Source organism: Pleurodeles waltl, chromosome 11 (genome assembly GCF_031143425.1).
Source record: "Pleurodeles waltl isolate 20211129_DDA chromosome 11, aPleWal1.hap1.20221129, whole genome shotgun sequence".
NCBI classification, from domain to species: domain Eukaryota; kingdom Metazoa; phylum Chordata; class Amphibia; order Caudata; family Salamandridae; genus Pleurodeles; species Pleurodeles waltl.
The window spans coordinates 198156959-198179630 of record NC_090450.1 but is presented as its reverse complement, the minus strand read 5'-3'; positions in this window follow the sequence as shown (position 1 = coordinate 198179630).

Here is a 22672-nt window from a genome sequence, read left to right as displayed (position 1 = left end):
ACCTGGGCTAGGCTGTGCACAAAGGAAGTCCTGCAAAAGTGCACAGAAGCCCGATCAGCTGCAGTTCACGCAGTACAAAGGATTACTGTCTGGCGTGGGGAGGCAAGGACTTCCCTCCACCAAATTTGGACAGAAGGGCCACTGGACTGTCGGGGACACTTGGACACAGCTCCTGTGTTCCAGAGACCACGCTCGTCAGGATGAGAGGGGACCCAGAGGACCGGTGATGCCGAAGTTTGGTGCCTGCGTTGGCAGGGGGAAGATTCCGTCGACCCACAGGAGATTTCTTCTTGGCTTCCAGTGCAGGGTGAAGGCAGACAGCCCTCAGAGCATGCACCACCAGGAAACAGTTGAGAAAGCCAGCAGGATGAGTGGCTACAATGTTGCTGGTAGTGTTCTTGCTAATTTGTTGCGTTTATGCAGGCGTCTTGGAGCAGACAGCGGTAGATCCTTGGCAGAAGTCTTAGAGGAAAGTGCAGAGGAACTCTGGTGAGCTCTTGCATTCGTTATCTGGTGAGATACCCACAGGAGATACCCTAAATAACCTTCAAAGGAGGATTGGCTACAGAGAAAAGTAAGCACCTATCAGGAGGGGTCTCTGACATCACCTGCTGGCACTGGCCACCCAGAGGTCTCCATTGTGCCCTCCACACCTCTGCATCCAAATTGCAGAGGTCTGGGACACACTGGAGGAGCTCTGGGCACCTCCCCTGGGAGTTGCTGGTCAGGGAAGTGGTCACTCCCCTTTCCTTTATCCAGTTTCTTACCAGAGCAGGGCTGGGGGGATCCCTGAACCGGTGTAGACTGGCTTATGCAAGGAGGGCACCAGCTGTGCCCTTCAAAGCATTTCCAGAGGCCAGAAGAGGCTACTCCTCCCAGGCCCTTCACACCTATTTCCAAAGGGAGAGGGTGTAACACCCTCTCTCAGAGGAAATCCTTTGTTCTGCCTTCCTGGGACTGGGCTGCCCAGACCCCAGGGGGGCAGAAACCTGTCTGAGAGTTGGCAACAGCGGTAGCTGCAGAGAAAATCTCGGAAAGTTAGTTTGGCAGTACCCGGGCTCTATGCTGGAGACCCGGGGATGCGTGGAATTTCCCTCCAACACCAGAAGGGTATTTGGGTGACAATTCCATGTTCCTAGACATGTTACATGGCCATGTTCGGAGTTACCATGGTGACGCTACATATAGGTATTGACATATATGTAGTGCACGCGTATAATGGTGTCCCCGCACTCACAAAGTCCGGGGAAATTGCCCTGAACAATGTCAGGGCACCTTGGCTAGTGCCAGGCTGCCCTCACACTAAGCAACTTTGTACCTAACCTTCAATAAGTGAGAGTTAGACATATAGGTGACTTATAAGTTACTTAAGTGCAGTGTAAAGTGGCTGTGAAATAACGTGAACGTTATTTCACTCAGGCTGCAGTGGCAGTACTGTGTAATGATTGTCTGAGCTCCCTATGGGTGGTAAAAGAAATGCTGCAGCCCATAGGAATCTCCTGGAACCCCAATACCCAGGGTACCTAGGAACCACATACTAGGGAATTATAAGGGTGTTCCAGTGTGCCAATAAGAATTGGTAAAATTAGTCACAAGCCTGCAGTGACAATTTTAAAAGCAGAGAGAGCATGAACACTGAGGTTCTGATTAGCAGAGCCTCAGTGATACAGTTAGGCACCACACAGGGAACTAGGCTAGAAAGAGGCTACCTTCCTACACAACCCTCCCCCCCCCCAAACAAAGGACATTAAGGCTAGCCATGGCCCGTTGAGTCTTTATTGACTAAGTGGTGATAATTGGAGAGTAGCTCTGCAGTAGATTGGTTACTCCCTTTGTCATCCACTATATGGTTACTTCCCTGTGGTGATGTAAACCACCCTCTTTGAATTGTTTTAGCTAGCCAACAATGTGAAGTTATATTCTCAGAGTTCCTATAAGTATGTTTTAGTTTAGGGCAGTGGGCATTGTCCACTGGACCTATATCAAGTGATGAGAATGCCAGATAGGGAAGCTGTCTCATTAAAGCTAAAACTGGGCAACAACTTTGTCCATATGGATTTAAGAGAGAATAGGGATAGTGTTTCTCTTGAGTTGAAGCAGGGCAGGGATTCTGTCCTATGAGCTCCACACTAGGGCAGGGCTGCTGTCCTAAGTGATGTGAGGCAGTGCAGGGTTGCTGCACTAAAGTTTCTCTGGGAGGGTTGGAGGGATGTTCCATGTTAACTAAAGTGGTACACTTTTTCTCACCAACATTAGTTATCCCACAGAGAGTTACTTCCACCTCATGGAGTACAGCTGTGCCAGCTGATGGTTCCCTTGGTACAGGTGCCACCCCAGGAGAGGTTTCTCCCACCACAGGAATGTTATCCTGAATGGCAGGGTGGGTAGGGTATACTTTGATGCCCTTTTCACCTGTTGTTGGAGAAGGATCCTGAGTTTTCAGGCCTTTTTCTCTCCTTTGCTTTTTTATTTCAGCTGAAATGAGAGGAAGCAATTCCTCAGGGATACCCAGCATGGCTGCATTGGGTATTAAACTATACCTCAGCCCAACCTGAGGCCTCTAGGTCATTACCTAAGAGACAGTCTACAGGTAAGCTAGGTGATACTACCACCTGTTAGGGCCAGTAACTCCACCCCAACTAAACTGAATTACAGCTAAGGGAAGGAACTTAGTGGAGTTATGGACATCATTAATCTTGTACTGTTGTCCAATGATGTGTTGTGCAGGAGACACTAGGTTTTCAGTCACCAAAGTGATACTGGCACCTGTGTCCCTGTAGGCCTGAGCCTCAACACCATTTATTGAAACTGTCTGCCTGTACTTCTCCATTGTAAGGAGACAAGCAGCCAGTGTGGCAAGGGCAATGCCACCAGGTGTGACCGAAACTGCCTTGGGACTGACTACCCCAGTTTCTTTGATGGACCCATAAGTGAACCCAACTACACCCTTATTTTGACTGTTGCCAGCAGTCCCACCACTATTACCACTACTGCTAGGGGCACCAGATTTTGATGTATTAGTGGTGGTAGGCTCAGGGGGTTTACCTGGGCAGGACATATCCCCTGGCCTTTATTTTTACACACATAGCACCAAGGCTTTTTAATGTGTGTGGGTTGTGAAGAAGAGGAAGAAGATAATTTATCCCCACCCCCTGAAGAGTGTTTAGGATTTGAAGAAGGATCGAAAGTTTTACCTTTATCCCAATGCTTACCCTGAGATTTTTCACCATCTTTCTTCTTGCCATCCTTGTCACCTCCTGTATGAACTTTTCTGTTCTCTCTTGCTCTGACCCATTTGTCTGTCTTCTTTCACAATTCTTGGGGAGAGGTCAGATCAGAGTCTACCAAGTACTGGTTCAACAAATCAGACTCACAATTGTTCAAAATATGCTCTCTCAGGAGTAGATTATACAGGCTTTCATAATCAGTCATCTTACTGACATGTACCAACCATCCAAGGTCTTCACTGAACAGTCTACAAAGTCTGTCCAGTCTTGAGAGGACTCTTTTCTGGTATCCCTGAACTTAATCCTGTATTGTTCAGTGGTTAAGCAAAATCCATCAAAGAGTGCATCCTTCAAAACTTTGTAGTTATTAGCATGACTTTCTCTGACAGTAAGGAGGCTATCCCTACCCTTACCAGTGAAAGTTAGCCACAAGATAGCAGCCCACTGCCTTTGAGGGACCAACTGTACCATACAGGCCCTCTCAAGTGCAGCAAACCACTTGATAATGTCATTCCCCCTCCTTGCAAGGGGGGGACTATCTTATGCAGGTTTCTGGAATCTTGATCTCTAACAGGATTACTATAAAAAACACTGCTGCTGCCACCATGGGGAACTAACCCCAATCTCTGCCTTTCCCTCTCTACATCCAGAGATTCCCTGTCTAAGGCCAGCTGCTGCTGTTTAAGCTTCAGCCAGGCCTCTTCCAACCTCAGCTTTCTGAGTTCCCTTTCCATTAAGTTATCCTCAGGGTGGGAGGCTTGGGAATTGTGAGACACAGAGGAAATATGGTAATTGGCAGAGAGAGACCTGTCCCTAACTGGCTGGATCTTAGTCACCTTGCCTTTAGGAGTGAAAGGTGCCCTACTAATGTGTGCCTCCCTCCCACTACCAGTGTCACTGGGTGGCCTGCTAGCTGGCAGGTTTTTGGAAGAACCCTCCCCAGCATCCTCAGGGGATTCCTCTGAGTCTGGCTGGGTACCCCCTCTCCTACCTCCTGTTCGTGGGATGGGCCAGACTGGTTCTGGTCATTTTCTAGGAGAAGGCTAAAGAGAAAGTCTTTGGTAGGATTCTTGCCAATGATTAAACCTCTTTCTACGCAGAGACCCGTAAAACTTTAAAAGTTTATACTCTCATAGGTTGCCAGAACAACTGTGAGAGTAAGTTCTACTGCAGACATGATAGAGAAGGTTGAGGACAGAGAGAGAAAAAGGTTTTGGAACTTTTGAAAGCACAGAGAAAAAACTTTTTCACACTTTTGAAAACTTCAAAGTGTTCAAAAAGGTTTCAGAAACTTTGTAGAACGTTTTAGAGTAGGAACATTAAATTGTTTAGGTCAGTGTGTATATTCTGAAGTATTTGGAATATGTTTTCTCAAGAAAAGTACCAATGACAAAGTGGTAAAGCAGTTACAAGTACTTATCCCACCGCTGCACCACCAATGTAGGAGGCTGGCCTAGCTTATAGTGGGTACCTTGTGGTACTTACACCTTGTGCCAGGTCCAGTTATCCCTTATTAGCAGATTAGAGGTGTTCTAGGAGCTTAGGCTGATAGAGGTAGCTATAGCAGAGCATCTTAGGCTGAACTAGGAGACATGCAAAGCTCCTACTATACCACTTATATCACTTAGCACTATATCATAAGAAAACCCAATACTCAGAGTTACAAAAAATAAAGGTACTTTATTTTAGTGACAATATGCCAAAAGTATCTCAGAGGAAATACTCCCTTACGAGGTAAGTAATATACACAAACTTTACACACACAAACCAAAATCAGGTAAGTAACAGTTAGAAAAGTAGTGCAAACACTGTAGAACACAATAGAATCCAATAGGGAGAAATAGGCCTAGGGGCAACACAAACCATATACTCCAAAAGGGGAATGCGAACCGCAAATGGACCCCAGGCCTAGTGTAGTGTGTAGAGGGTTACTGGGAGTGTAAGAAAAAACTAAGGGTGTCCAAGATACCCCACCCCAAGACCCGGAAAAGTAGAAGTAAAGTTACCCTACTACCCCAGAAAGACAGTAAAGTCAAGATAGGGGATTCTGCAAGGACAACAACTGACTGCAAAACACTGAAGAAGGATTCCTGGTCCTGAGGACCTGTAAAGAAAGAGGACCAAGTCCAAGAGTCACGCAAGTGTCGGGGGGCAGGAGCCCACTAAACCCAGATGAAGGTGCAAAAGGGTTGCCTCCAGGTGGAAGAAGCCGGAGATTCTGCAACAACGGAAGGTGCCAGGAACTTCGCCTTTGGTCAGAACATGTCCCACTGCATGCTGGAGGATGCAGAGTTGTTTCCACGGAGAAAGACTGCAAACACGCTTTGCTAGCTGGAAGAGTCACAGTTGAGGATTTTGGGTGCTGCTAGGGACCAGGAAGGACCAGGAGGTCACGCCTTGGAGGAGGAGACAGAGGGGTCACTCAGCAAAACAGAGAGCCCAAGCAGAAGCAGGCAGCACCGCAGAAGCACCTGAACATGCACTTAGAAGATCTGAGGACGACAGTCAGCTCAGAACAACAAAAGAGGGTCCTACAACGTCGGAGTCCAACTCAGCGAGTTAGGCTATGGAGGACGGAGTGCTGGGGACCTGGGCTAGGCTGTGCACAAAGGAAGTCTTGCAAAAGTGCACAGAAGTCCGAGCAGCTGCACTTCACGCAGTACACAAGATTACTGTCTGGTGTGGGGAGGCAAGGACTTACCTCCACCAAATTTGGACAGAAGGGCCACTGGACTGTTGGGGACACTTGGACCCTGCTCCTGTGTTCCAGGGACCATGCTCGTCAGGATGAGAGGGGACCAAGAGGACCATTGATGCAGAAGTTTGGTGCCTGCGTTGGCAGGGGGTAGATTCCATCGACCCACTGGAGATTTCTTCTTCGCTTCCAGTGCAGGGTGAAGGCAGACAGCCCTCAGAGCAGGCACCACCAGGAAACAGTGGAGAAAGCCGGCAGGATGAGGCACTACAATGTTGCTGGTATTCTTCTTGCTACTTTGTTGCGGTTATGAAGGCGTCCTGGAGCAGTCAGTGGTCGATCCTTGGCAGAAGTCGAAGAGGGAAATGCAGAGGAACTCTGGTGAGCTCTTGCATTCGTTATCTGGTGAGATACCCATAGGAGAGACCCTAAATAGCCCTTCGAGGAGGATTGGCTACAGAGAAAGGTAAGCATCTATCAGGAGGGATCTCTGACGTCACCTGCTGGCACTGGTCACTCAGAGGTGTCCATTGTGTCATCCCACCTCTACATCCAAGATGGCAGAGGTCTGCGACACACTGGAGGAGCTCTGGGCACCTCCCCTGGGAGGTGCTGGTCAGGGGAGTGGTCACTCGCCTTTCCTTTGTCCAGTTTCACACCAGAGCAGGGCTGGGGGGATCCCTGACCCGGTATAGACTGGCTTATGCAAGGAGGGCACCATCTGTGCCCTTCAAAGCATTTCCAGAGCCCAGTAGAGGCTACTCCTCCCAGGCGCTTTATACCTATTTCCAATGGGAGATGGTGTAACACCCTCTCTCAGAATAAATCCTTTGTTATGACTTCCTGGGACTGGGCTGCCCAGGCCCCAGGGAGGCAAAAACCTGTCTGAGGGTTGGCAGCAGCGGTAGCTGCAGAGAAAACCCCAGAGAGTTATTTTTTCAGTACCTGGGCTCTATGCTGGAGTCCCAGGGATGCATGGAAATGTACCCAAATACCAGAATGGTATTGGGGTGACAATTTCATGATCCTAGACATGTTACATGGCCATGTTCGGAGTTACCATGGTGAAGCTACATATAGGTATTGACCTATATGTAGTACACACGTGTAATGGTGTCCCTGCACTCACAAAGTCCGGGGAAATTGCCCTGCACAATGTGGGGTCACCTTGGTTAGTGCCAGGGTGCCCTCACACTAAGTAACTTGGTACCTAACCTTCACTAAGTGAGTGTTAGACATACAGGTGACTTTTAAGTTACTTAAGTGCAGTGTAAAATGGCTGTGAAATAACGTGGACGTTATTTCACTCAGGCTGCAGTGGCAGTCCTGTGTAAGAATTGTCTGAGCTCCCTTTGGGTGGCAAAAGAAATGCTGCAGCCCATAGGGATCTCCTGGAACCCCAATACCCTGGGTACCTAGGTACCATATACTCTGGAATTATAAGGGTGTTCCAGTGTGCCAATAAGAATTGGTAAAATTAGTCACTAGCCTGCAGTGACAATTTTAAAAGCAGAGAGAGCATAAACACAGGTTCTGATTAGCAGAGCCTCAGTGACACAGATAGGCACGACACAGGGAACACATATAGGCCATAAACTTATGAGCACTGGGGTCCTGGCTAGCAGGATCCCAGTGACACGTATCAAACATACTGACAACATAGGGTTTTCACTATGAGCACTGGGCCCTGGCTAGCAGGATCCCAGTGAGACAGTAGAATCACATTTTACAGCTCTTAAGTATGTTGGGCCTAATGGCCTCTGTGACACTCAATGACAATCTCTGCACAGGCCTATCATTAAGGAAAGAGGCCTACAAATGTAATTCGCTACTGCTAGGAACGCATTTTGTTACAAGGCTTGCCCTCTGAACAGCCACCATTAAATATCTTCGTCATTGTATGCTAGCTGAAGCAATCTCCCTTCTGGAAAGTACCAGTCTGAGTACGTGATGTTCTCAAGTTCTGTCACAAGATGGACCATGTGATATTGGGCACGTAGGCCACCTTGTGTAAATTCCTTGTCTATGCTTGTTATTACTATATATGGTGCGATAGGAAGAACCACCTTCAGCCATGATGGAAAAATAATCATACGTCAATGTCAAGAACCAATAGAACATTGAATAATGTTTGTGGTTTAATACTATAAGAGATCATGTATTACTTCCTTTATTCAGGTTGTTTGTGTGCAACTAGTACCGAGCAGCCTCCATGTACATGTCTTTCTATTTCTAATAAATTCTTTATGTTTACCTAGAAGAGGTGGCTAACGGTCGGATGGGTGCTGAAAAATGTGGCTTCTACATTTGGTGAAGAATGCGGTCTCGTTCAGCGGATGACTCCCTTCAGCCCAGCTCCTGTTTCGGTCGGGCCACTGCTGAACAATTGGACGGGGCCCCTCCTGCGACGCAGGCTTGGGCTGTTGTGAGTGTCTATTGCTGCTTCGTGGACCTGCTCTCGCTGTTTGCTTTCTTGTATTTTCAGTGTAAATATCATGAGGCAGGAAGGTAACTGATATGTTTCCTGCATAGTGTTGGTGATGGATTTAGCGTTAATATTTATATATACCGTACCCCTTAGCCTGCTCTTCTTTATAATAATTTCTCTGTCTCCAGTGGCATGCCAAGGGCATTTATTCCTCTGTTGCGGGCTCCTCTAAGGCACCTTGTGAAAAACATTCAGATAGTTACCTATAGCCGTTCGCCGGTGGCTAGCATTCTGTGTTAATTTAGTCCTTCCATTGTATTACACCATTTCCTTCCTCCCTGCGCTGCAACTGTATAACTAGATTAGCTTCATGTGTTTCATGTAGCTTGCTATTGTTAAAAACAAAGTCTGAGGAATAGAGGCAACTAGCGGTGTTGCTTCAGAACACACTGAGAGTCGCTGTTTGCAGTCTCCAGCCGGAAGGGCTGGGGCGGATCACTCTGGCCGGGGGGGGGGGGGGGGTAAGCGCTAACCCCACAGTACAAGGGCAGGTGCTGCCCAGACATGGAATGGTAGTGGTCCATTTCAGAGGAACTGGCAGGTGGTGCCAGGGTCTGTGTGTATCGGAATTATAGTGGTTCATTCCAGTGGAGCAGGCAGGCGGTGCCAGGCTCTGTTTGTAGTGTTATCCAATTCTTATGTTATCTGTTTCCTGTGATATTGCAGCTCTTTGAAATATGCCTATTACATATTGAACTATCGGCTACTCATGTAAAATAGTGTGAACTATAGATGCTGATTTCATTACGTCTATGTGTGAAAGTGGTTTTTGATTTATGAATACGTGTGTGTGTGAAAGTGGTTTTTGATTCCTGAATGAAGGGTTCATCACAAGGTGATGTAGTGTGATTTATTTTGACTGCATGCATTTGCGCTTTAGGACATGAAGTTTTAGAAATTTTATTTTAGAAAATGTATTTTGACTTCATGCATTTGCGCTTTAGGATATGAAGTTTTAGAAAATTTAAGACTAGGTGGGTGGACTCCTGGGTGACATAATACCGATCTTTATGACAATTGACTGATTTAAACTGTCAACATCCCAGAGTACCAAAACCACCCTGCACACACCACACATTGATACAAGGGGTGGGAGTAGGATCATCCCACAGGGCAAGTTGTACTGTGACCCTTTACTATGGTTGTACCGCTACATGTGGATGCCTGACTTGTTTACCGCTATTGCAATATCTGTGTGTCACTGGCCACGGATCTGGTCCAGTTTCCAATATCATACAGCCACACCCTGCCCCAGGGCAGGAAAGCAAGGGTGTGATATTGTTATCTTTCCCTCCTCACTGTTCTGTCATCTCTTGTTCGCCCCAAGGGACGCCAGTGTGGACGCCGTCACTAGCACATTGGGTACTGTCTGTTTTCAAACTTTGTGTGCGCTAAGGTGGACAGAGCTGACTGAGTTGTGGTATGATTGCAGACCGGCTTCCTGCTTTTACTAATAACTGATTGCTGTTGGCAGAGAGAGGCTCTGTGTGTGAATGCACCCAACGTTATCCCTTCTGTGTCACAGGGTATGAGCAGTGTAAAGAACACACCGACTCCCTAGTGTTTTCTGGAACAATTGTAAGTGTCTTCGTGTTATGTAAAGCAAAGGCAAGGGTAAGAAAACCATGGGGAACCCTCTCAATAAAGACAAACTGGACACACAGCAACCTAGCCCCCCTAGAGACAGTCCAGCATATCGAGTAACTACTAAAGAAGGCCTACATGCACTACTATTCTTAGAAAAATGGCATAAATTGACAGCTAAAAGACCAGACTTGCAGTTTCCCATTACTGGCACCTATGACATGAATAAAATAACATACCTGAGACAGATGTTGACTCTCAAAGGACGGAAGATTAGGGGGTTAGAATGGGACGCTTTCTTCGCATGGACCTCCTATTTAAAAGAATTACGGATGACCAGCGATGTGAAAAGTAAAGTACTTAAAAGATTGTTGGAATGGAAGAATGAGGGATGTGAGATGTGAGAAGAGTAAGAGGAGTGAAAAAAGGGAAGAATGGAGAGAGAAAAGAATGGAGATGTTGGGTACATTCCCGTGTGTTCCTGTGGTAAGTGCACAACCACAGGAAGAAAGGGAAAAGGGAATGACAGAGGAGGAGGTTGAAGACCCACTCATTGAAGACCTCCTAACAAGGAGACTAAGTAGAACAGAAGCACGGGCGGAGGAGCCAGCACGGACAGAAATAAAAACAACAGGAATAAAACCCCAGGAGCTATCACTGGCACAGAAAAATGAGGCACGCCAAGTGGCACTGAGGTTGATAAGAGAGGATATGAAAAAAGTACAGGTAGATGGGTTAAAAGAGCGCAAAATGTTGGAGGAAGTGAAAAATGAAGTGGTACATATGGCATTAAAATTGGACAGAGAAAATGAAAAATTAAAGGAAAAAGCAGAAAAGAGAAATAAAAAGGTTAACCTACTAAAGACACAGTGGAAACAGCATTTTCAGGATACAAGGCTAGATGAGGTTAGAAGCATTTTTTCTGCGCCTAGGGTTTATATTTACTTATTGTTTTCCTTCCCTTGACCAGCTTTTCCTTCACATCGTACTGCCATTAGAAGCACTTGAATCCACGCCGCTTTGACGTTAATTTTTTACCCCCTTAAGGCAACTTCTTTAACCCGGGTATGTCTTATTTACTATTTTGGCTACCTCGGGATATTTTGGCATTAATGGGTTAGACTACTTATCTGGTGTTTTACATGGCTTTCTGTTTCTCTTTGTTAGGTCTCTTACTTAGACCTAGGATGGCACGACATGCTACTTTATTTTGAATAATGTTTTTTGTTCTACATGCTTCCGCGACTACTACTGCTGAGGTATACTTGTGTTACTATTAGTAACCTGGATTTCTCTTTTATTCAAATTCTTTGTGCATCTTGGATATTGGTATTTCCCACTCGCCATATTATTAGTGCACTTTCTCACCTCTTTTGTGCTTATGCTTGCAATAATGGTTATTAATACTCACGCGGTGACTCTGTGTATATGTTCCCACCACTTTCTTGCTCTTTTCTATCAACCTTAATATCATCATGACATTTTTACTTTATGTAAATATATGCGTATATATATTTTTTCTTCTAGTGATGAATATTCCATAGTGAGTATGCATGCACATTGCTTAGAGGGATGTGCGTTATGGTTGCACAGTCCTGTTTTTCTTTTGTATAATCGTATCCACATTCTGTTATACTTCTGTGTTTGTATTTTTTTAGTATAATAGCTCCCTTATTATTTTGTTTTCAGCCTTGAAAAAGTCCAATAGGACGAAACACGTGTTGGCTGTTGTTCTTTTATGACATATATGGACTTGTTCACTCTTTGAACCATTATAACAAGCCTTGCTGGCGAAATAAACATTCATAATCAGCTGGATTCATACGGACACTTTATTGACCTGGGAGTGCCCTGGTTGTGTTTTTTTCTTCCGAGGTTAGAAGCGTAACAGACCTGAAGGAGATAATATGAGATATATGTGTTTTCACTCAGAAAACCAAACACAACTCCAAAACCTTAGAAGCAGCGCAAAACGAAGATACAAATGGAGGAGGGAGAAGACATAGCTTACCAGGAAACATGTCACTAGGAGGGATGCCTAGTAGCTCCCCCAACAGGTCAAGAAAAACACCCAGTAGCTCCCCTGCCATGCAAAGAAAAGAAGCTTTTTTTAAATCAGATGGGAAAATGTGTAAGTCTTTATTTAAAGACCTGGTAGATGGGAGGCAAAAGTTGGTGGACTTAAAGGACGAACTGACTAGGGCATACAGGGAAGAACTGGTGACCTTAGCACGCACAGAATTAATGACCAGGGGCCCACAAGTACACCAGAAATACACAGAACAAATGGCAGAAGATCTGCCCGCAGAACACCATTGGGACACCTCACGAATGAGCTTTACTAATGAGGAACTTCAAGGGTGGGATGAGGAAAAATTGTACAAAACATTAAAAAATACTATACTAAAATTACAAAATTGGGACACACTGCTACAAGGGCTAAATACAGCACAGATATTAAAAAAATTAGAGGAACAGAAAAAAACAGCGCACCAGATGCATCTGAGAGAGGTGCCCACAGCTACAATAGGGGAGGAAGGCCACGTAACAACATACGTCTTTGTACCATGGCTTCACAGTGACCTATATGCCTTCACTAAGGACTACCCAAAACTACGTGAAGAGCCACAGAAATGGTACACAGAGTTGAACAGGATAGTGGCAATGGGGGAATTTCTGTGGAAGGATTTAAACATGCTGTTCAGTATAATAATACCACGGGATCTCTGGGTGGATTGTAAGAAAGTGGCACAATGGCCAACCGAGGAACCAGAAAGGGGTAAAGGAGGGGCACCAGGAAAAGCAGTGGAGGAAGAAAGAGAGAGGGTAATTAAATATATAAAAGAAAAGGTACCAGAGGAAAAGACAGATTGGTCAAAAATAATACATACAAAAAAAGAAAAGAATTAAAGTGTAACAAGTTACTATGACCGGTTACTCCAGGTGTATCAACAGAGCAGCGGGATGAAGAACCCACTAAGAGAGGCGATGCCAGCATTTGTAACTAACTTTGTATATGGATTACAGCAACCCATACAAAGTCACTTACAAATTTCACTTATGTGCTGGCAACAAGAACAAATTGACAAAGTGTTAGCAGCAGCTAGGTACTGCGCTGATTACCAGGAAAACATGCAAAAAATAGAGGAAGAAAAGGTAAAAAAGGATAAGGTGAAAACTATGGTGGCACAGGAGAGGTTTTACAACAACAACCAGGGAACGGGGTAGAGAAAGAGGCAGGGGCAGGGGGCAGGGGAAAGGGTACCTTTCACGCCCCCTCTAGGCACTACCTGTTTCCACTGCAACCAACAAGGACACTGGAAAGAAGATTTCCCACGGCTAGCTGGAGGACAAGGGGGCAGAGGGCAACAGAGGCAGCAGCAGGAAATAGCACCACCACCCCCACACTACCCCAACAACGCATATGATGCCTACCCCTATGAACAGGCATGCGCTGGGTGGGGCACACATCAAGACACACCACAAAGAGGACATGGGTTTCCTCCTCCTCCCCCAGAGGCAAATTTCATGGGACCGGTATTATCAGTAGATCAAACCGCCCCCTACGTGGAGGGGACAGTGATGAGCAAAACAGTGCCATTCCTAGTAGATACTGGGGCCACTAGATCAATGCTGAGAGCCTCCGATATGCCAAATGCACCACTATCAGAAGTACAAATTACAGCAGTGGGGATGACAGGGCAACCCATGGACGAATTCCTTACACAGCCATTAACACTCAAGCTAGGTCCTATCACCGTTAACCACAAATTCATCTTCACCAGTTACTGCCCTGTAAATTTGCTAGGAAGGGACCTCCTATGCAAGCTACAGTGTACAATCAGATGCTCATCGGAAGGCATCTTCCTAGAAAGTAAGGAGAATGGGATAGTATTACAGGCATTCACCCATTGTACCACAGTCAAGCAGGAACAGCCACAGACTCTTTCCCCTGAACTACAAGAAGTGGTCCCCAATGAGGTATGGGCGAAGGGACCGAATGATGTAGGAAGAATTCTGGACTACCCACCAGTAAAAGTGTTGCTGCGCCCTGGTGCAAAGTTACCGCAGGTACCACAATACAAATTGGCAAAGGAAGGATAGGAGGATATCGCTCCAGTAATAGAAGATCTCTTGAGACAAGGCATATTGCGGGAAAATAGAAGTAGCCCATGCAACACTCCGATACTCCCAGTGAAAAAGGCAGCAACAGGGCCCAATGGAGCCCCGATATACAGATTTACTCAGGACCTTAGAGAACTTAACAAGGCAGTAGTACCATCATTCCCAGTAGTTCCAAACCCAGCGACCACATTGTCAAATATTCCAAGTACAGCCACCCACTTCACCGTCCTAGATCTCAGCAATGCGTTCTTCTCCGTGCCTCTACACGAGGATTCCCAAGATCTTTTTGCGTTCTCATTCAGATCGAGAAGACTCAAGTGGACACGTCTGTCTCAAGGCTTCTGTGATTCCCCTTCAGTCTTCTCGTATGCCCTGAGGTCAGACCTTGCATCACTGCACCTTCCGGGAGGGACTACCCTGATATAGTACATTGATGACTTGTTATTGGCCTCACCATCGCGGACAGCTTCCGTCCAAGACAGTGTGGCTCTACTGTGCCACCTACCAAGGAAAGGACATAAGGTCTCCCAAAAGAAGTTGCAGTTCTGTCAGACAAAAGTGAAGTACCTGGGACACGAGCTATCCCAGGGAGTTAGGAAGCTGCTGCCTGATAGGACAGCCACCATGACACAACACCCAAGACCGCAGACACAAACAGAGGTTTGTGCATTCCTGGGGGTGGCAGGCTATTGTAGGCACTGGATACCAAACTTCTCCCTGATTGCAAGACCACTGTTAAAATTAACTCACAAAGATGTGCCAGACAAGATACCATGGCCGGAACAATGTGAGGAGGCCTTCCAAGAGTTGAAGAAAGAATTGTGTGCCGCACCAGCACTAGGTCTCCCTGACTACCCCAAGGACTTTCACTTGTTCTGTCATGAAAAGGGGGGCTGCACACTAGGGGTCCTAGCACAAAAACACAGTACCTACTACCGCCCAATGGCTTACTATTCAGCCACCCTAGATCCAGTGGCAGCAGGTCTTCCCCCATGTTTACGAGGAGTAGCAGCAGCGGCCCTCGCAGTAGAACAATCAGAGAACATTGTCTTAGCACACACGTTAATATCACACGTTCCCCAAACAGTGGACAAGTTACTTACCACCACCAAGACGCAGCACCTGACAAAAGCCCGTCTCTCACGCTATGAGCTAACACTGATCGCGCCACATATTAAAATAAAGAGGTTTACTACTCTTAACCCCTCCTGCCTGCTACCAACAGAACGAGATCACGATGACCCGACAATAGAAAATTCCTTCCATGATTGTGTTGCAGCAACAGAGAGACATACCAAAGTTAGGCCAGATTTGAGAGACACCCCATTCCCCGAGGCAGAAGGCGATCTGTTTGTTGACGGTTCATGCATCAGAGACCACACTGGAACACTACAAGGCGCCTATGTTGTAGGAACGGCTAGGAGGTTGCTAGAAGGAGGGAGGTTACCATCAGTAACAAGCGCCCAGGCGGCAGAACTGATAGCATTAACTAGAGCAGGCAAATTGGCAGCAGGACGGACAGCAAACATCTACACAGACAGTCAATATGCGTTTGGTGTCACACATGACTTTGGTCAACTGTGGGCAATGAGTGGGTTCCTCCCCTCAGCAGGCCAACGGATACAACATGCATCACTGATAGTTGACTTGCTACAAGCTTTACTGATGCCCAAGAAAGTGGCGATTGTAAAATGTGCAGCACACACCTCAGCAAAGGATCACGTTTCAATGGGAAATGCATTTATTGACAAGGAAGTACAAAATATTGCACTTAGTGGGTGTGAATACGAAATGGTTCAGGTAACGCCTGACATAAGAAGTAAAGAGGAAAACACACACTTTGACCCACAAAGTGTACAGCTACAGGCACAAGGAAAGGAATGTGCGGAATGGGAGGGGGCAGGTTTTAAGAAAAACGAAGAAGGCATTTGGGTGGGACCAAATGGGAAGATATGCTTGCCCTCCCTGTTCCTGATCTCCATGGCACGGCTCTTCCATGGCCCATCACATGTAGAAAGGGACGGAATGGTACGACTATTTTCACAGTGCTGGTTCAACCAAAAATTCAGACAATGTGCAGAACAGTTGTGTAAAAGGTGTACCGTGTGCGCACAATATAACACAGGAAAGGGCACCCCAACAGCACCAGGTCACTTTCCACCACCACACGGACCCTTCGAAAGTCTCCAAATGGATTTCATTGAAATGCCTCCGGTGAATAAAATAAGATATGTTCTGGTAATAGTGTGCATGTTCAGCAAATGGGTTGAGGCATACCCAACAAAAAATTGTGATGCACAAACTGTCGCAAAGTGCTTATTAAAAGAGCTGGTACCACATTTCGGGGTGCCGACTCTTTTAAGTTCTGACAATGGACCAGGATTCATTTCCCAGGTTATTCAGGGCCTTTGCAAAGGCCTGGGAATAACTCAAAAGGTACATTGTGCATATCACCCACCGGCAGCGGGAGCTGTGGAAAGAGGGAACGGGGTACTGAAGCATAAGATAGGGAAGATATGCGCAGTGACAGAGTTATCATGGATAGATGCACTCCCATTGGCACTCCTTGCAACGAGAAGCACACCTGACCGCGTCACAAAACGGAGTCCCCTTGAAATTATTTTTGGTCGCCCCATGAACATCCCAGGACACATGTCAGTTGCCCCATTGGCTATAACTGATGATCTTTTGTTACAATACTGTAAAAAAATAACTGAGACACTCCGTTATCTTCACCGCCAGGTGTTGCAGGCCTTACCAGAAGAAGGTACACCACCGGAACACGGACTGCACCCTGGAGAATGGGTGTGGGTAAAGGCCCACACCAGAAGTCACTGCCTTCAACCACGGTGGAAGGGACCATACCAAGTCCTGCTGACAACAGCCAGAGCAGTCAAGTGTGAGAGCATCACATCCTGGATCCATACCTCACACACCAAGAAGGCTGCTGGACCAAAGGACGACCAGCCGCCAACAGAATTGCCGATGACAGTGATGCCACCTTCACCAAAGCGGTACAACCCTCGTTCAACAAGCGCCACCAGCCAACACTGACGGAACTGCTCGTGCTACACTCCCACAGGAGTCGGAGAATGTAAACGGGTTCCCCAGTACACCAGAACATTGTTTTTGGACTGCTCGTGCTGCAACCCCACAGGAGTCGGAGGGTGCAAGCGGGTCCTTCAAGACACCAGGATACTGTTTCAGAACTGCTCGTGCTACTCTCCACCGGAGTCGGAGAGTCAAGTGAGCCCACTTAAGGATTAAAAACATCAGGATATAAACGAACAGAATACTATAAGTCAGCAAGAAAAAGTTGCACTGAGAGGTACAGATCCCAGTCCTACGGAAGCGGCCGGTCACTAGGATCGGTGCGGCTTGTAGCCCCATTGGGAGGTGCCATTTCCGATTAGGAATACAGCAAAAATAGGACAAAACGGCCATCCCTCGGGTCAGTGGACTATAGTACCCAACTCCCTTAGAACTGGACATTGGGATTCATACCATATACTCTGCATAACTTCAAGTGTCAAATAGCATTCAACGTCGACCCGAAAATATACAGATGGAATAGACTACTCGTGTAGCACTCCTACAGCAATAAGGAGGTGCCAGAGGTTCTACTGAAATTATTTACATATCAATAGAACTGGTTTCAAGTGCTAGCCACATCCGATCACATGCCACCCTATAAGGCGACATGGATTTCAGGTTACAATGTAAGAAAAAGGAGGAGAAGAAGTGGCCCGTGGTGGTCACAGCATTACTCACCCCGGTAACAGCTATAATAATAACAACGATCCTGATAGCATATAAAGACTACATACATATTCCATGGCTCGACCAGGAACACTACATCACCAAAAGTGGCCAAGGTGAAGGAACAACCGGTGGTGAAAACAACAATAACTCCAAACAACATGAGAGGGTGGAGGATAAAACAAAATGGGTGAAATATACAAAATGGAAAGAAGATGGAGAAGATTATAAGGACAATACATTTGTGCAAATGGTATCAAAGTACAAAGAACTAGCAAATGTGTCTGATTGTTATATCTGTACCCACCTACCAACCACTAGCCAGGAGAAAAGAAATTACACTCAGATGCCCCTCACAGAATTCGTGGCATGTAACATATTAGATAATATGTTAGGTGGAAATTTAAAAGAAATGAGAACAAGGAAAAGGGAAAAGGAGAGAATAAGAGAAAAAATAAACACAGGAGAAATAAAAACATGGGTGCTGAGGAGAAAAAGGGATGACTATGGTTTGGACGACGAACCTTATGTAGGAGATATGCAAGAAAAATTGGTAGAAAGAGTGTCCAATAAATTGCAGGAAGAAGATAGAAGGAGAAGAAAGAAGTGTAGGAGATTAGATCCAAAGAAAGGAGAAGAGAATTTATTAAATGCATTTACAACAGAAAGAGGGAAGGGTTACACCGAAAGGGATCATGGCTCAGAACAACGAATACCATGCCTGGCCATAGATACAGAATTAAAGGCACCATGGTGTTTCAAATTCTCAAGAGGTAACGCAAACACTATAAAAAACGGAATTGATATGGGACATAGTATTTGCAATACAACATTGAGCCTGGACTACAAAAGGAATGACACAACAGGCTTGTCCATAGGCCTGACACCTCCCAAAGGAATATTTATTATATGTGGGACATTGGCATTTTTTAAATTGCCAGCAGGATGGCAAGGTACCTGCAACCTAGCATTCGTGCTACCAAAAATGGCGCATAGGACAGAATTATAGAAGGGGGAAAAGAGAACACTTGGCGGGGTGCACAGGAAGAGGACACCAACATGGGTGGATGAGGTAATAGCAAAAGAGGGGATCATAGTGATGCCATTAGGGATAGCACACTCACTATATGAAATTCACAGATTGGCCGAATTAGTGGAAGGGCTAACCAGCCACACCGCAGCAGCCTTACGGAACATCACTGAGGAACTCACGGACATGAGGGCTGTTGTAATTCAGAATAGGCTTGCGCTAGACACCATCCTGGCAAAAGAGGGAGGGGTATGTGCAGTGATCCATCAGGAATGCTGTGTGTACATACCAGATAACAGTGGGAATATAAGAAAGGAAATAGAGGACATAAAGAAGGTAGAAGAAGGAGCTGGGAAAGTGGCAGATGGGATAGACGTTGGAGGAATGCTGAATGGAATAGCAGCATGGTTCAGGGGTTGGGCTACCTGGTTGGTACTAGTGATAGGGATCGTGACACTAATTACTCTATGTGTGCTCATACGAGTTTGTCCATCCTTCCTGGCCCTACTTTTGAAAAAAACCTGTCACCAGAAACACACACATTATAGAAGAAAAAGGTATAAGGATGACAACAGGGACGAGCAAGAGGTAGAAATGAGAGCAATACATCAGTACCCTTAAGATAGACATTGAGTATCAGAGGGCGGAATGTGGAATCACATTTTACAGCTCTTAAGTATGTTGGACCTAATGGCCTCTGTGATACTCAATGACAATCTTTGCACAGGCCTATCATTAAGGAAAGATGCCTACAAATGTAATTCGCTACTGCTAGGAACGCATTATGTTGCAAGGCTTGCTCTCTGAACAGCCACCATGAAATATCTTTGTCATTGTATGCTAGCTGAAGCAATCTCCCTTCTGGAAAGAACCAGTCTGCGTACGTGATGTTCTCAAGTTCTGTCACAAGATGGACCATGTGATATTGGGCACGTAGGCCACCTTGTGTAAATTCCTTGTCTATGCTTGTTATAACTATATATGGTGCGATAGGAAGAACCACCTTCAGCCATGATGGAGAAATAATCATACGTCAATGTCAAGAACCAATAGAGCATCAAATTATGTTTGTGGTTTAATACTATAAAAGATCATTTATTACTTCCTTTATTCAGGTTGTTCGTGTGCAACTAGTACCGAGCAGCCTCCATGTACATGTCTTTCTATTTCTAATAAATTCTTTATGTTTACCTAGAAGAGCTGGCTAACGGTCGTTTGTAACCTGGATGGGTGCTGAAAAATTTAGCTTCTACAAAAACATCCAGACATATACTCACAACCAGGCCAAAAGTGGGGGTAACAAGGCTAGAAAGAGGCTATCTTCCTACAGTATCTCACCAGGTCTGCTAAAAACCAGACACCTTTGCTGTGAGATCCAACTAATGCTCCAGAGGTCTTGTAAATCCAACATTTTCTTAATCCCAACTTTTCAGACTTTCTGGAGCAGTTTCTCCTGGCCTCTTCTAAGGCTTCCAGGTAAATTAGGGACAGCACATAGGGGCCTGAACACACCCCAGCATGGGACTCCAGCAGTGCAGGTCTGTGTTCCATTCCTGCTTATCAGCTGGTCACTCTAGGCCTTTTGCAGCATGTTTTATCCCCGTAGCTACACAGAAGGACAGCTAACTTGCCCTTGTAGCCTACATATCAGTCCTGAGTCCAAGTGGGAGAAGGTCCTTTCCATCAGGTCTCCACACAGGTACAAACAGCAGATTAAGGCCCTCATTATGACATTGGTGGTAAATCCCGCTTACCGCCCTGCTGACTGCCGCCAACTTACCACCGCGGCGGTGGATATCTGTTCACCTTATTATGACACACATTCACCAATCCGTCACTATTCAGCCACAGACACAATTCCGCCACACCAAAGGTCAGTGACAAAGTGGCGGTATCAAAACCCGCACCATTGCGCCAACAGAACTACGCCCACCACATTATGACCCATGAATCACCACAGTGGACATTCAAAGGCGGTAAACCATTGGTGGTACATACCGCCACGCTCAAAATACACACACACATACAAAACAACATTACATTGCTCAATTTAAATAACACACACACCTGACAGCCATACACACACCACACCCACACACCCACACCACTATAAAACACACACCCACATTACCCACAACCCTTTACGACTACAAACCATTGGCATGAGATAGACACCAAGACCACATACAAAACCAGAGCCACACACTACTTACACCTATACACCACCCACGCACAGCACATCACACTCCCCAAAACATCACCCTACACACCCTCACCTACACACAACACCAATGGCACCACAAAGACACCCCCAATTCACAGAGGAGGAGCTAAGGGTCATGGTGGAGGAAACCATCATGGGAGGGGCCACATCTATTTGGAGCACAGGTGCAGCAGATTTCGATAGCTAGGAAGATGGAGCTATGGCGGAGAATCGTGGACAAGGTCAACGCCATGGGACAGCACCCAGAAACAAGGGACGACATCAGGAAGAGTTGGAACGACCAACCGGGGAAGGTACTTTCCATAGCAGCAAGACACCAGCTCGCTGTACAGAGGACTGGCTGTGGACCCTCACCTCCTCCCCCGCAACTCACAGCATGGGAGGAGCAAGTCTTGGCAATCATGCATCCCGAGGGCCTGGCCGGAGTAGGAGGAGGACTGGACACTGGTAAGTCAACTCTATATTACTACTACTCCCCTACCTGCATGCCCCACCCTCATTCCCATTACTCCAGCACTTCCCACACACCCCACCGTCACATCTCACTTATCCCAATGCCAAGCCCTGCATGCCATACCAATGCATGGACACCACTCACAGCCCTGCATGGACACCTATCACTAAATCACGCACACGAGAGAGAATCAGCTGTTCCACCATATACCAACTTACACAAGTAAAAGCTACCAGGGCAAATACAACCAAAGAGGGCAAGCCACGGATGCACAATATCTCAGACACAGAAACAATAACACATCATTTACATCTCCACAGGTACCCCAGCCAATGTCAGTGGAGAGAAGGTGCCAGCAATATCCAGTCCCCCAACAGAAGAGGCCCACAGTGATGACAGCAATTCTGGTCTTCAGGATCTGGATGACCAACCTGGCCCATCAGGGACCTCTGGACAGCCGGTAAACCAGGCTCAGTCACACACCACCACAGAGCCTCCCCCATCAGGAAACACCACCACAGCACCCACCCAGCGTACCCATACCTCTGTCCCCAGGACACGTCCACAATCAGGGACCTGGGGTCAGTGGCAGTCAGTGGGCACACAGTTCGGGGGACAGAGGCACAGGCCAACAGGGAAACTGGGAGGAGTTCTGTGTGCCAGGGGGAGGACAGGCCCAGGGAACCAACTCGCCAGGAGGCACTTGCAGAGATCCTGGAAGCATATCAACATTCCCAGGACAGGATGGGCCAGATCCTGGACAATGCGCAGGAGAACAGGTGGCTGCAGGACGGACAGTACCAGGGGATCAGGGAGGACTTGGAGGCCATTAACAACACCCTGGTCTCCATAGCAGGGGTACTGGCAGACATGTTCAATATTATGAGGGAGGCAGTAACACAACAGTGGGCCCGTGCCACTAGCCAGATATCTGGACAGCCTTCCAGCTCCACTGCTGCTAGTGGCCACGAGGCCCCGCCACAGGACCAACAGGCCACCAGCACCCCTCCCCCTGCACAAGGAGAACCACCCCGCAAATACTTCCTGCGATCCAGACAGAAGCCTGAGACACTTGCCAAGACCCCC